The sequence below is a fragment of the Podarcis muralis genome, chromosome 6 (assembly GCF_964188315.1).
Source record: "Podarcis muralis chromosome 6, rPodMur119.hap1.1, whole genome shotgun sequence".
Classification (NCBI taxonomy): Eukaryota; Metazoa; Chordata; class Lepidosauria; order Squamata; family Lacertidae; genus Podarcis; species Podarcis muralis.
The window spans coordinates 10,299,739-10,316,735 of NC_135660.1; the positions used below are offsets into that span (position 1 = coordinate 10,299,739).

General features: G+C 39.0%; 1 long non-coding RNA gene across 1 annotated transcript in view; it reads right to left on the bottom strand.

The window, feature by feature from the left end:
* Positions 1-676: 676 nt before the first annotated feature.
* LOC144327942 (uncharacterized) overlaps positions 677-16,997 on the bottom strand; it is a 130,597-nt gene continuing 114,276 nt past the window's right edge. Inside the window, exon 5 of the long non-coding RNA XR_013393107.1 lies at positions 677-1,972. This is a non-coding gene — a long non-coding RNA (uncharacterized LOC144327942). The remainder of the gene's footprint in view (positions 1,973-16,997) is intronic.

Consider the following 16,997-nt stretch of genomic DNA (forward strand, 5'->3'; position numbering starts at 1 on the left):
TTTGAGTGACAGTAATGACCAAAGGCTGGTATAGAAAACCAGACATAAATAAAATACAGTGAGAAAATCCTGTTCTCTTGCACAAATACTTCTCTTGTGTATTTCCCACACATGGATTTGCTGGATTGCGCTACAAAATAACTTAAAATCTCAAGCCACAGGGAACTTTCCCTTCCGTGCCACTAGATTATGTTGTTGTGACGCCTGAAACACCTGCACTACTCAGTTCTTTTCTTGGATTCCAGGATTTCCCCCCCCCCTCCTTCCTTTTAATAAGAAAAAATTAACAAAGTAAAATTTGTTGACAGTGCTCACAGTTGGCATAGTGGGGGGCTCTACCTATGTGCTGTCACATTTTTTCATGTTCATTTCTGCAGGTGCTAAATACATGCTGACAGCAACATATGTTACCAGTCTTAAATGTGTGTGTGCACGTATGTGTGCGCGGTGTTGTTGTTTTTAACCTAGCAATTAAAGAGCGCTCACTGCTAAAAGGAAAAGGAATGCAGGTGAAGCTGCTTGCTGCCCACTGATATCCTCTCTCGTTACCCTTCCTCCCTGTCTGGTTATTATAATGAAATAAAAACAAAGTGTGCAAAAAAGAAAATCGATTAGCTTTCTTTGATTTCAGTCCTTCCCCAGTGCTTCCTCCCCTCTTTTTTTTATAAGTAGTCTCTTTCTGTTTGTTTTCATCTCTTCTTCTAATCTTCTTATCCTTGCTATGCATGATAGACATGTTCTCTCCAAAGGCGTGCTTCCTACAGATATTATTATATAGACTATACTAATTTATTCAGTGCATAAACAAATTGAGTTTACAGTAATGATGACCAAACAGTTTCTGTTTTTTTTATATAAAGATAGATATTAAGGCAATATTCATCAGAATATATATATCACACACACCTTTCATTTCTTTACAGTACAATACTCAAAAGCAAGGAGTAAACACAAGTTGATAGGCAGCAAACACTATTTTTAAACTCTTAACTGTTTTTATGTTTTTTAATATGGATATTTTTACGTCTTCTTAAACAACCTTTGGTTAAATAAAGCTTTATTTATTTATTTATACATACATACATACATACATACATACCCCACCCATCTGGCTGGGTTTCCCCAGCCACTCTGGGCTGCTTCCAACAAAATATTAAAATACAATAGTGTGTCAAACATTAAAAGCTTCCCTAAACATAACATGCCTACAAGGTAAATTAAAAATTCGCTAAGAGAAAATATGTAATGGGCTTTATCCATTGCTGCAGAAGCAGAGTTCCACTTACACAGTGGAACTCCCTCCCCCTTGCTCCCCCCAAATCTTCTCCAGAGAGTTCAACAATCCTCTGGAGCAGATGTTGAGGGTGCATGAGAGCTGCACCCTCAAAGGGGAAGAGAAAGGGAAAGTTTCAATGTGCAAGTCTGTTATGTGAACTGAACAGCAGTGTCAGATACAACCCAACATAACTTATTTTGCATTAAATTTGGTTTGCATTAAAGCGGTTCTTGGAATTAAAGTTAATTCATACCAACAAAAAAGTTAAATGTCGTATTTACAGTATTTCATTCCAAAATAAATTTACATTGCAACCCTAGGCACCTATACTCAAAGGTCATTCCAACTGTGTCCACTTGGGCTTATTTTTAAATAAGTGTGCCCAGGATTGCTAGGTAAGCATGTTAAAAGTAAAAAAGAAGCTTTTATTTCAAGATAATTATATGTATTCTCATTTTCACAGTGCGCATTTCACTTCCAGATTTTGAAAAATGAAATTTGTTTTCAGAACAAAGATGAAGAGGAAAGGTCATATGTAAATTGTCAGCATAATCTAACTCTACTGTCTTGTAAAAAGTTGATCCCATTCTTGCGCTCTCTCTCTCTCTCTCTCTCTCTCTCTGTGTGTGTGTGTGTGTCTGTCTGTGTATCTGCATGCCTTGGCTACTGGTACTTCAAAAGGATCTGTATCATCATCTGTACAAACAAAAAAATCACATGGGGTTGGGGTTTGTTTGGTGGGGAAATAGACTGAATTAAGTTCCCTTCACAACTAATTAGCAGTGCTCATACTAACACCACCAGCCACCAGTTGAGACTGCACTCACAGTTCAAGATCCAATGACAGGAACCATATATGTTGCCCCAGAAACTGGATGCAGCCTGGAGCTACATGCCTAACATCATGTGATTGTGCAGGTCCCAGAGCAGTAGCAGATTTGCTTTGCTAATACTATTACTTTCATACTTCCTATTTGCCTAGTCCAATTTCAAATTCCAAAGAATTTCAATATGTATCATTCAGTGTTGTGGGACGTGGTTGGTGCTGTGGGTTAAACCACAGAGCCTAGGGCTTGCCAATCAGCAGGTGGGCGGTTTGAATCCCCACAACGGGGTGCTCTCCCATTGCTTGGTCCCTGGCTCCTGCCAACCTAGCAGTTCGAAAGCACGCAGTGCGAGTAGATAAATAGGTACCACGGAAAGGTAAACGGCGTTTCCGTGTGCTGCTCTGGTTCACCAGAAGCAGGGCTTAGTCATGCTAGCCACATGACCTGGAAGCTGTACACTGGCTCTCTCGGCCAGTAAAGTGAGATGAGCACCGCAACCCCAGAGTTGTCCGCAACTGGACCTAATGGTCAGGGGTCCCTTTACCTTATCATGCAGCATTAGTGAACTTTCTGTCCTTAACAGATCTGACATGAATTGACCTGGTCTCTAAGGAGAATTCTGAACGCACTGCTATTATTTAATGATTAGGAGAGTCTCCACCCCCATCGTTCTACCTGGACACTGAGGTTGAGCACTGAGGGTCTTCTGGCGGTTCCCTCACTGCGAGAAGCCAAGTTACAGGGAACCAGGCAGAGGGCCTTCTCAGTAGTGACGCCCTCCCTGTGGAACGCCCTCCCACCAGATGTCAAAGAGAACAACTACCAGACTTTTAGAAGACATCTGAAGGCAGCCCTGTTTAGGGAAGCTTTTAATGTTAGATGTATTACAGTATTTTAGTATTTTTTTGGAAGCCGCCCAGAGTGGCTGCAGAAGCCCAGCCAGATGGGTGGGGTATAAATAAAAAATTATTATTATTATTATTATTATTATTATTATTATTATTATTATTATCATCTTTATCTTTAATTTGCTATGCCAAAGGATAAAGGTAAAGGGACCCGTGACTGTTAGGTCCAGGTTGCGGCACTCATTTCGCTTTATTGGCCAAGGGAGCTGGCGTACAGCTTCCGGGTCATGTGGCCAGCATGACTAAGCCACTTCTTGTGAACCAGAGCAGTGCACGGCAACGCTGTTTACCTTTCCGCTGGAGCGGTACGTATTTATATACTTTTACTTTGACGTGTTCTCGAACTGCTAGGTTAGCAGGAGCAGGGACCGAGCAACGGAGCTCACCCCATCGCAGGGATTCAAATCATGACCTTCTGATTGGCAAGCCCTAGGCTCTGTGGTTTAGACCACAGCACCACCCGTGTCCCATGCCAAAGGATAAATGGACATAAATCTGGCATGAGGGATCACAAGACACGGAAGGCAGTAGGAGTACACTTCAGTCTCCCAGGACATTCAATTCAGGATTTCAAAGTAGCTGTCTTATTACAAAATAATTTCAGAAATAAACTTGAAAGAGAAGTTGCTGAATTACAATTTATTACTAAACTGAAAATTATGGAGAGACCTGGTCTGAATAGAAACATTGGATTCTTATCTCATTACATATGCTAAATCTATTTTTGGGTCATCTGCATACTATCCCTTGCTTTTTCCTGCAGGACTAATTGCAGTCGTTAACAGTTGTCAACAGGTTTACCATACCCACTGAGTCAATCACCCATCTCCTACTGCCCTTCTTAGAAAAACCCCACCCCACCCTCCCACTATATATAAGGGTCTGGTGACTTGTTTCAGTGTATCTGCAGAAATGTGCATGCACACGAAAGCTTATACCCAGAACAAACTTAGTTGGTCTCTAAGGTGCTACTGGACAATTCCTTAATTTTTAAATTTAATTTGCTGTTTCCCAAAGGCATTCAAAAATCATGGGCTCAATCCACTGGAAAGTTTCCTTGGCACAATCCCCACTGAAATTAAAGGAATCTATGCAAGAGCATAGTGAACTGCATCCTAAATAAATAAATATTTTAAAGGTAAACTTCGCTTAATTTTCCCAATACAAAGCTAAAATCGCAAGTAGCTTCTATCCAGTTCCCTTTGGAATACCTCTTACCTTTCCCTATTGTTTCCCTTTTCTTTAAAATAGGTTTAAGATTATAGATTTAAATGTGATTTTATGTAAATCTCACCAGGTATCAAGTAAAAGTATAAATTTTATTCATTAATTCACTCACTCACTCACTCACTCACTCGTGCTTAGTCCAGAGTAGTAAAGGTAAAGAAAGACATTGTTGGGCTCTGTATTCCCCTTTCCCCTATCCAGTATATTTGAGATGGGAACTGTTCCCCGCACTCATATTAGCTTAACCTCTTGGAACATAAGCCTCCTACCTCAAGCCAGCCTCAGGGTGCAAACAATGGTGGGTGGAGAAATCTCTTAATCACAAACCATATCTCCTCCCAAGGCGCTAGGTGTTGGAAGATCACATCCAAACGGAAACCAGAAGAAAAGTATAATAATCCTATGCTATACAAACCATCATATTCAGCTACCAGTATGAAACTGGGCATTTTAATGCTGCTCAGTATAATGTTAGCAACTTAGAGAAACTACCATTTAAACTAGCTAACAGATTAACATATACATGCACTGAAGTAAAGTGAAAGCACATGTTTTTCGTTCCTCAGCACTAGGTAGGTTTTGTAAGACTCCAAGTCCTTTAAAAGGGTTAAAAATGCAGATGCTGTGAATAGAGTCTAATCCTTAAGGCCCTGAAGCATTAAGACGTATCTCCTCCTTAGGGTCCATCTCTGTCCATAATCAATTTCTTCCCTTGGAGAACATTAATTGTCTCTAATGATAGCTTTCCATCAATACATCCTTGATCTTAAAAGGCCTGTACAGCTCTTCCCTTTATTCAATCAAATCATCTGTACAATTGCCCTCCCTTAGTAAGATAATACCTTTTAAGCCTTGTATTTTAATATAAAAAATAAGAGGTAGCAGGAAATTCTAATGGAAGTGCTAACATTTGAGAACCAGGATGATGGCTTCCATTATCCTAAATAATGTTTGAAGATTACAGAAAGCACTGCGTTTCAAAAGGTGGAAACTAATCCACCACTTTCAAATTATTTCCTTCTTCAAAAACCTGTTCTAACATTAGGATGTTGTTTTTGTGAATGGCTAGAGGAGTGTATATTTAAATATTTGAATGTGAAAGATCATTTCCAGGTCGGGGCAAAGGGGTGGGGGAAGCAAATAATTACTATTTATAACTAATAAATGGTGAATGATTTGCAGAATTGACAACTTTAAACACAGAAGCCCTTTATTTTTCCAGTTAAGCTGTCCGTGTTCTGCTCACTCAAACCACTATAACCCTAATCAGAAGTTCCTACCATTAGTTAATTCCACAATAGAACAAAAATTCTGTCTCTGTGGCCTATTAATGTGTCTTGCTTTCCTTACCCCCCTCCTTTCCTTTTCTGTTACATGCTTTTTCTAAAGGCATGGAATTTCACAAACCCCCCTGCTTTTAACCATTCAGCTGTTTTGTTTCTATTCAAATACAGGACTCCTCACACACTCTCCTCCCTCTCCCCCCTCTATAGGTTTAATCTAAATTGCCTGGCATCAATCTGTGTTTTTACCTATTGCATAGTAGCCTGCCTTCGTTTGCAGAAACCGCTGTTTATAATAACTTAAGGAGCTAGAGAAGAAATATTGACGGGACAAAAGATACAAGCCCTCCAGAATTATTTTCTTGGCAATTTTTACATCCAACATGCAAACAACGTCTTTTCAATGTTATGACTACACAGTGTCATTTCCCTCTACGAGAATGAAGCATTTTCTCTGTTGAGAGAGAAAATGAGCATTCACCAATCTATCTGCAAATTTGAGCACATTCTTCTTATTCGGAAATATCAGTCTCTCTTTTACTCTCTCTCTCCTAGACACACATATTAAGGTTGAAGACTCAAGGAACTCAAAGAACTGTAATAAAGGGCAAGTGCTAAAATATTTCTTATGTATTTCAGCAACAGTAGCCTTTTGTTCTAAAACCTGCAGATTTATTTCATAAACATAAAATTGCATTCATTTTCCTGTATTGCATAAACTGTTGTTGTTTTTTAAGGAAGAAATATATTGATTGTAAAAGCTGCATAAATAGCTGAAATATATTTATGTTGTGCCGGAAATATAAGGAGGAAAGAAAGTAGCACAGAGACAGGTAGATACAATCGACCTAAGAGTTATCAAACAAAAAAGAATGTGAGAGAGAGTGGGAGAGAGAGTGTGCAGTTAACAACCCTGATAAGAGATGAAAATTGTCAGTGAGGCAGATTGAGTTTATTCAATGCCCTGATAAGCACCTATTTGCTCTTCCACATAATGCTCTCTCAGTATTTATAAATTATCATTTAATTATGCTGGCAAGTGGTAATTGTCAAATAAAGCTCCGATAGGCATAAGCCTTCAGGCTGCACATGACAGAAAAATATCTGTTAAAGCTGGGCTGATTCACACGCTTAGGAAATCATTTCCTTTCTTCTTCCTTTTTTATCCTTGCTAACAAATTATATGAACCAGCACACTTTTGTGCTTTGTGGGCATTTTGAAGTCTATTCAGATTACAGGAGAGAGGAAAAATTAGTTGTTTCAGTATCTACCATCCCAAATTATTGGGCTGATTTAAGACACCATGTTCTTGTTATAACAAAAGAATGGGAAACATCAAGGAATTTTAGCATTCTACTGCTTCGAATTTATGCTCAGGATCATTTTTCAGTCAAGTAAATCAAGATTTGAGGAATTATTTAACATTATGCATAGGAGACTTGATACAGAGTAATGGTAAAATAAAAAGTGTCATTTATCCCATTAGGATAGAGACATGAAACATTGAAAAATCTTGAAAAAACCCAGTCCATTGCTACTTATATTCAATTATACTAAATCCATTAAACCTTCTAGTACTACTTACTTTAAGTGTTTTTTGAAGTATTTGCTGGTTTGTTGAATAAATGTCTAAGGACTACAATGCCTGCTGCCCACAGAAGAGATTTTAGTATAAAGCCAACCCTATGTTCAATGAGGGGAAGGGTTTTTTAAAAATAAAAAAATCCCATGAATTAACCTAGACTAGCATTGTGAGCATCACAGAAACGGGTTTTATGGGGAAACAAATCTGTTTTAAAGCAACCTTACACATACAACTCAGTGATGAAAACATCTAGGGGCAATAAAAAGAAAGCTTTTCAGGTTTGTTTTTCATTTAACAATTTAAAGGCACCACAAGCATTGACAAGGACAGATGGCACAAATGTTGTACAGCTCTGCTTTTCATCCAGCTAGTTACCCAAAATTTCTCTACAACAGGTGCACTGCTGTAAGACATTTCCCAGTATTCTGCTCAGAAAAAAGAGCCATAGACAGGAGTGAGCCCCTACTAGGCAACCTACCTATAGCTGAGCAGTTAAACTGATATTATTTACCAAACCATGCATAATGAAAATGGCTGTAAGATTTTCTGATATGGATCCACCCTCACATCTACTCTGATACTGAAACAAATGAGTTTTAATTTTTATAATGTTAGCTTATAAATATATACATATCTATAACGGGCCCACCCACGGTGCCCCCCTCCCAGAGGGCAAAACCCAAGCATCAACAAGTGTAAACAAACCTGACAGGACAATGTTACAGGAGTTAAAATAGGCCACAAATTTTATTGATTATATATATAGGTAGGCTTTGGCTCAGGTACTGGGTATAAATCCATTATCAGCCTCCAAATGGGATCATGCCTGAGGTCATTCAAGATGTGGGTCTACTAAGGTGGCCCTCTTTAGGCTGCTGAGGGAAACTCTACGGCCCGTCTGCCCCATGATTGGCTTCTGGACAGAGACTGCCACTTACCCCAGCTGGCCCCTGATAGGGCAATTTCAAACTTTAAGGCAGTGGCTGGCCAGGGAGGCATTCCAACAGTAATTTCACCCTCCAAGTGTGAACAATCTCCATCCACCTCTGGACCAGGTAAGCAATCATTCTTTGCATCAAAAGAATGCTCTCATTGGTGACAAAGTCCCACAAGAATTAGATGATAAATTTTAAATTATGTACATACACAATAAACACAAAATAATGGGTGTGCATGTTCACATATAAAACTCTTATGGTATCATTTAAAATGAATACACATAAAAGTAGTTCACAGGAAAATTATAAACAATGCAGAATATAGTCTCTGAAACAATTATTTTGCATACACTGCTAACCTAATATTAACACAAAACTTTCATAACCCCAAATTAACTAGGAAACATATTGTTTATGTGTGCAAATTGATATTGTGTAATGGGACATAAATGTGATTTGTTTCTTTTTAATTTAAAATATTTTAAGGCCACTCTTCAGGGCCCATCCAAAGTGGCTTACATTAAAAAAAAAGATAAAAAGAATGCAAACCTTTTAAACTTTAAACTACCACTCAACAGTGCTACACATAAATAATAATAATAACGGAATTGGGGAAATGCAGACCATCACAGAGCTAAAACATTTGTGCCTGGAAGGTTATCTGAAAAACAAATACAGTAAGTCTTGAGGGGCATCCAAAAATCCTGCAATGCAGAAAGTTGATGCAGGTCTAGTGAATGGGAATTCCAGGTATAGGGCGGTATAGAAATTATAATAATAATAATAATAATAATAATAATAATAATAATAATAATAATACATAGCCATGAGGTCACCTCAAAAAATGACTTCTCCAATGAGACCACCTACATAACTGACCAAGGGATAGCCATACAAGGAGATCTTCGAAAGCAGACCTTAAAGCGTTGACACAATGGCATGGGTGCAGGCAGTTCAATAAACAGCTTAGACCCAAACTGTTTGGGGCTTTAAAGGTCAAAAGTAGCACTTTAATTTGAGTTTCAAAACGCACCAGTATACAGGACAATTGACATAATTGAGATGCTGCTCACCCTACCCACAACTGGACTCTTGGAAGCACGTTCTGGACCAGCTGAAGTTTCCAATCTGTCTTTATAGCACATTACAGCCATCTAGTTTGTATGTGACTAAAGCATGGATGACTGTAACAATTCAGCCCTGTCCAGTTGGGGTGAACTACCAGCCAAAGCTGGCAGAAGGCGTTCCTGTTATTGCATTTGTTCACACTGGTATATTTGACCACAGTCATTCAAGTTGATATAGTTTACTTCATGGTGGCAAAAAACAACAGTGCAATTATGTGTGGTCTTATAGCACTTGTAGGCCTCCACATGCCTTCTTACGAAATTGCACTTCATCTGAAACCAGAGTAGTTCACAAAATACAAATATAATAAAATGTATTTCATATTAAACATTAAACCACTATAAAACTCCACCCACCATACCCAGCAATATATTTTATTCCAAGCTGAGAATTAATAGCCAGCAAAGGCCTGTGTAAACAGGTAGGTTTTAAGCAGGTGCAGAAAGCTAATCACAGTCAGTGCCTGACTTAGTTCAGAGAGAGGGAGTTCCAAAGGGTAGGCACTAACGCAGAACTGATTCAAAGTTACAGCGCCTCATTTCATAGCATTTTTCCTAAGCTAGGCCAATAACTTTCCCTTTCCCTACCCCTGTCTAAACCTTAATTCACAGACACGGGGGATGGGGGTTACTCACAGAGGCACATACCAAGGACCTGGGTTAGGGATCCTGTAACAAGCAAAATTAGGAAATTGTGAATGCTGCAGACGTGTTTCTTTGGATTTTGCTGTTTCTCAGAATTGTAATCCTTGTTGTGAATTGTAATCCTTTCCCCAATTGGTCTTCTTTGCCTTCTCCATTCCACTAGGCCTTCTCTGCCCCAAATTGCTTTCTCTGCATTGCTTCTCCACCTTGGCTTCTCTGCTCAAAGTGCCTTCTCTGAATTGGCACTGAGAAAGAACTGCTTGGAGACAGAACATGGGATGGGAAAGCACTGTCCTATCTCACAGGATCTAGAACACCATTGGCTTACAGGACCAGCAATGCCAAAATCCAAGTTGATCTCTGTACTGTTCTCTTTGCAGTCATTGGAATATTCTCCCTTTGCATAGGCCCAAAGTTTCTGTATAGTGTAGAAAAGCCCATGTTGTTGACATTGCTCGTCAACTAGGCCACACCTGCTTCTTAGCCTTCCTGTAAGAAGAATCCATTCAAATACAAACAAACAAACACACAAATGTAACTGCTCCATCCTGGTTGCCATGCTGTTGATAAGGCTTGAACTATTTCTTACCCAAGTAGATACATTGTGTTCTGCAAAGCTCACAACTTAAATTTTCAGTCCAATTGGGTTACAAACACAACTTTACTTAACTTTTAAAGGGATAAAGGTAAAGGTAAAGGGCCCAGACAGTTAAGTCCAGTTGCGAACGACTCTGGGGTTGCGGTGCTCATCTCGCTTTACTGGCCGAGGGAGCAAGTGTACAGCTTCCAGGTCTTGTGGCCAGCATGACTAAGCCACTTCTGGCGAACCAGAGAAGCGCACGGAAATGCCGTTTACCTTCCTGCCGGAGCGGTATCTATTTATCTACTTGCACTTTGACGTGCTTTCAAACTGCTAGGTTGGCAGGAGCTAGGACCAAGCAACGGGAGCTCACCCCGTCGTGGGGATTCGAACCGCCAACCTTCTGATCGGCAAGCCCTAGGCTCAGTGGTTTAGACCACAGTGCCACCCACGTCCCTTAGAGGGATAAAGGGATAGAATAGAATAAATGGGTTTGATACATTTATTTAAAAGCATTATATATGACTATATAAGCATAAATGTCTCTAAACAACATTAAGTTACTAGGTTTTCAGATATATGAATTAGCCCTAGTACTTGCTTATTAGGGTTGCCAACTTACTAACATCATGTTTAAAAATGTACTGTCTTTAGCTGTGAGAAGTGCTGTCTATGGGATAGAATGTTGGACTTGGACCAAAGAGACAGGACCAAAGAGACTGAAGATTAAGTGTGAACATAATTTGGTGGTGTAAGGTTCTCATGCAAGTGATTACTGTACTTATTATCCTGAAATAGCTAGAATTGTCATTCAGAACAATCAGATATAACTTTGACATAAATGCATTAAGAACATAAGAATATAGATCCCTGAATATATCTAGTTCAGTATCCTGTTCTCAAGATGGCCAACCAGATGCTTATGAGAAGCCCACAAAGGACATGTGTAAGAGACCGCTCCCATTTGCAATTACCAGCAACTGGTTTTTAAAGGCATACTGCTCTTGGAGGCAATATAGCCATCATGATCACCAGTAGCCATTGACAGCCTTATGCTTTATGTAATTGTCTATTCCACTTTTAAAAGCGTCCAAGCTGATAACCATCTCTGCATTCTGTGGTAGTGTATTCCTATATGCTGTGTGAAGAAATACTTCATTTTGTCCTTCTAAAACTCCCACTATTTAGCTTAATTCAATAATGCCAGCTTCTCCATTTTCTCCACACCATGTACAATTTTATACACTTCCATCATGTCCCCACTCACCTTTTTTCTATACTAAAAACCCCATAGTCCTCATAGTCGAGTTGCTCCAGCCCCTTGATCATTCTGGCTGACCTTTTCTGTACCTTTTCCAGCTCTATAACAACCTATTTGAGGTGCATTGACCCAAACTGTACACAGTGTTATGAGATCGCAGCACAGATTTTGTACATTAGAATTATAATATTAATTTTTTTATCTTCAATCGCTTTCCTAATGATCCTCAATATGGAGTTCAGCTTTTTCACATCTACTGCACCCTGAGCTTCTTTACCAACCTAGTTTCTTGCATTGAGCCATTTGTGCCATTTTAATTCTCATCCACACCAACTGGAGAGATTATTTTGGAGCTCCTTGTAATCTCTGTTTGTTTTAACGACTCTGAATAATTTGGTATCATCAGCATACCTGGCAACGTCACTGCTCACCTCTAACTCCTGGTCATTTATGAACAAATTATGAACAAATTAATTCTTCTTCAGCAGACTTGCTCTATATGCTTGGTAATTCTATCTTCAGTGGATACCACAAGGACCTGAAGATAGGTGGAGATATTTGCTCAACTTGTCTGCAATATCATTTTCCTCAATATTTTATTTGTATATGTTATGATATTTAAGAATTGGGCAAATTTATACGTTACATTTATACGTTATATTAATATCTTAAAAGAGGCAAATGTTTTCGGGGGGGAAACACAATGTAAAAGTATTTCAAATTAAGAACTCATATTGTTGTGAGGGGTTTTTTTGGGGGGGTCAGTCTGCATGATGCCCTAAGTCCATTCCAATTCTTGGGTTCAAGTATCTGTGGGGTTCACCTTCTGCAATAGGCATTGGAAAAGTTAGCAGTGGGTGGGTGTAAATTTGAGGCTGATAGTATTTAGTTGCCATGAACAACTGTTCTATCTATACTGAGATGATTCCTTTCTCTGACCTTGCCCGCTGAAGTAATGTAGATTAACTGAAGAACACCTTCATTTGTTTTGGTATTCCAGATGAATTACTGTCCAGCAATGAAACTTAATTTATGGCAGCAGAATCCCCATCATTCCAGACATTTTACAGCTTTTGCTATGATACCACTAACCCTGACCAACCACAAGCAAATGGGGAGGCGGAGGGAGCAGTACCAATAGCAAATAACATTTTCTGATAGATTGACCCACATACAGATCTTCTAAACTACAGGTCAACATTACTGATAGCTACTGGATATAGCTCAGCAGAATTGCTACTGGCAAGAGAAATCAGAACCCACAATCCAACTCTAGAGAAGAATCACAATCCAAATTAAAATAAGTTATGAGCAGCACAATTTAGTGCAAGATCTACCATGTTTAACTCCAGGCGAGAGAGTTTATCTCAAACTTGATGCAGAAAAGACATAGCAGACTCCACTTACTGTCCAAAGAAAAAACGAAACACTCAGATCATATTTTACTCAGGGGTGGAATACTTCACAGAAAGAAATGCCATCTTCCTATTCCTAAGAAGGCACAATGACTGAATGCACAAATGGTGTTTGAAAACTCAAGTTCATCTACTGAGACTCTGCTAGAGCCATCGTGTAAGACTGACAGCAATATTACTACTCAGACTGTCAATTGCTCTAGACAAGTTATTTGGAAGCCTTCAAGATTAGAGATGAGTGACTGAATACCTGAATACATACAGATTTCAACAGCACTGATTTATTTAATGGCTTCTTTAAACAAAAGATGGAAAATGTATAGATAATGTCATTACGTAGTTTAGTCACTAGGTATCACTGACTTAATTGTATCTGGATGGAATCTTGGGTTTATTATATTACTTACTTACTTATTTATCACATTTATACCCCACCTTTCCTCCCAACGAGCTCTATGTGGAATACAGTGGTACCTCTAGTTGCGGACGTAATCTGTTTTAGGGTGCCATTCGCACCCAGAAAAGACCGCAACTAGAGTGCCTCTTCTGAGCATGCGCGGGTGGTGAACCCGGAAGTAAACACTTCCGGGTTTGCCACGTTCGTAAGCTGAAAGTCCATAAGAAGAGCGGAACGCATCATGAGGTATGACTGTACATGGTTTTCCCCCTCTTCAATTAATCCCCACAACCCTACTGTATAGAAGATTTGGCTGAGAGGCAGTGAGTGGCCCAAGGTTACCCAGTGAGCTACATGGGTGAGTGGGGATTTGAACCCTGGTGTCCAATGTTCTATTCCAACACACTAACCACTGATGGCATGTTACTGCTGTGTTCTTGTTTAAAAAAAATGCAACAACGTTCTTGTCTACCTTCGTGTTTGGTGTAACCTCTAAGTTATCCATGAATTGTAAACCCTTTGGACAGCTGTCCCTTTGTTTAATAATAAAAAGTGGTGTCTCAAGAAAAATGTGACCAGTTTTCATCAATGCTGGAATAGTGTGCATTTAGAGTCCACTTGGCTGTAAGAGATGACAAGAGCTGGCTATTTCTTCCCCTTCACCAGCTGCCTTGTTGAGCTTTCTGATGCGTCACTCAACTTCTGATCCACAATTCCATTAGGACCTATCACTTTTGCTCCAGTAGGTAAGCAGAATGTATAGCCCAAAGTCTGAGCTGAGAGCTGCCTAACCACTGACCTATTATGAACAATGGGCCTTCTCTGAAGGAAGGCATCATCAGGATTAGTGGTTTTTGATGAGGTAATCAAATATGCATTTTTACAGCCAGAATGCCATGCTGGCAAAATGATCTTGTTGAGAGAGGCAAGCTGTAAGCTTCACTACCAGGAAATGGACAATGACAGATAGCCTGCATTTACATTTGCACATATATTTAATTGTTGCCTGAGATAGAGACATGCCAAATACTGACACAACAGATTCTTCAAAATAAGTTATGTATTTGTGTGAAGCATTATTTGGTCAAGCTGTGAAGGAAAACAAATACTGCTCTTTTTCTCCTCTTTTTCTAATTAGCCATTTGTTTCAGCATGCTTTTCATATGTATTTTGACAATCAGTGTCCATTTAGCTCAGTGTAAAGTCAGTTGAGTACATTCCTAATTTACATTATCTTATTATTTTTATGAAGCTGTCCTTAAAGTACATTTTTTATTATATACCTACCCCAAAAACCTTGTGGAACACATTAAAATAAAGCACCTAAAATGTATTTTTTTATATAAAACTTGCTTATTCTTCTTCATATATTTAACTCCTTGCCTATACACATATGGATTACAACACTGTGTTTTTAGGTTGCATACTGCCCTGCAGTATTTCATATGGAATTGCAGTCTATATATATTTAAATAAAATAAATCAAATTATATGAATAAAGCTGCATTCTAAAGAAAAAGTAACATGAGAAAATATTCTGTATTAAAATATTGAAAACAACTACAAAATCTGATTTAAAAGGCTTCTAAAGGTAAGCAAGTTTTTTTTTTTTTAAAAACCATACTACTAGATACTCAAACCTTAGAAACAGCAAGGGAGAGCACCGCTGACTTTTTATAATTGGATTATATAAGATAGTCACATTTGCATGTTAGAGACTGCAAATGGAACTGAATTGTTGCATATTTATTACTGATTTACTGTCAATGGGGACCCCCTCCCACTTTGTAAATTAACCCCACTGTTGCCAGCTGACCATTGAAGAGGGACTATGTAGCCGAGCAAAACTGAAAGCCTAGAATCCTGCATCACAAGCAGATAAATGCCCATAGACACATTTGCACAGGGACAGCCATCAACATATTTTGATATTGTTACTGGTCTTTATCTGTGTTCCTTTGAACTTTGACTATTTGTGACTTTCATCTGAGAGAAAAAGCATCGAGCTGTGTAAACTGTTATTAGCTACCATTTCCCCCCAAAACCTGGCTCCTATGTTTTAATTGCACAGTACCTTAACATGCAGAAATTAAGCCAGTGAAGCTTTTCCTATTATTTATTTTCATTTACCGTAACTAATTTATGTCCCAGATTTCCTTACAAAAGATAACGATAACTTAAAAAGCAAAAATTGAAATAAAATATCATTGGAACAAAAAACAATGGCAACAGATAAAACAGCAAAAAGAAAATTCCCTCCGAACAGGAAAATGTGCAGCAGCAACACAGCTCATCGATACTTCCGTTTGCCCCATGATTTCTAGACATGGGTCCAAGAGGCTTTTCTTTTGTCCCACCACTTTCCCCAGGCAAACCCATGGTTTACTGCTGAATCAGAACAAACACCAATTGGATTTTCTATAGACTGTAGTTGGTTCTGATTCAGCAGTAAACAGGGAAAGTGGCAAGACAAAATAGAAACCTCAGACCCATGCTTAGAAATAACAGCACAAATGAAAGAAATAATAGGACAAACAGAAGTGTGAATGAGCCCAAACAGTAGTAATCTATTGTTCTGATACACCAGCCTTCCTCCTGCCATAGCCAAGAGCAGCTAACAACCTTAAAACAAAATACAAATATCATAGACCAATTGTTAAATTTATGAACAGAATAACAACCTTTAAAGGACAACACAAAGGGCAATAAACCATTCCCATTAAAAAGAGTACCTAACTACCAAAATGCATTTTAACTACCAACATTTTAAGTTGAATACAACGTGGGTGAGAACCAAAAATGAGGGCCTTCCATATCTGTTTTATCACCAAGAAAGCTCTGCCTAATGCCATTGCCTCATGATAGACAATCCTTCAAGTACTTGTAGACCTTGTACACTAGTACCAACACTGTTCAGGAATGGCCACAGCTGGGCATAAACCCTCCTCAGCACTGAAGTCATCTGGAACTCCAACAACAGCTTCAGATCAAGTATGCCAAAGCTGCATATATTTTCCTTCAGGGGGACTGCTACCCCATCCAGAACAGGTCATCTCCGTAATTCCTGGACCAATAATTTTCTATCCATACGGCCTACTGATGATGCTACATTCCAAATCCCCAGATGACACCTCCCAGCAGTTTCATATAGATATAAAATAGAATGGTGGACAAGCTTTCAATAGCATAAATGAGACTGAGTAGAAGTCCTCCAATGCTATTCTCTGGTAGCGGTAATGTAGGTAGGAATGAAACCAAAGTAACATGGTATCCCTAGTCACTACATTACAGAGCCATGACAAGATGAAACTGTGGTCAATGCTATCAAATGCTGCTGTGGGGTTGAGCAGGAGCAACAGGATAGCACTCCCCTGTCTCTCTTTCATTAGATTATCAACCAGGGTGACCAAGGCTATTGAAGTGCAGTATCCACATCTGAATGTCTAATATCTTCATCCAGGCATGCTTGCAGTTGGCCCAGCATCTTGCCCAAGAAAGGAATATTTGCACCGGGAAGTAGTTTTCTA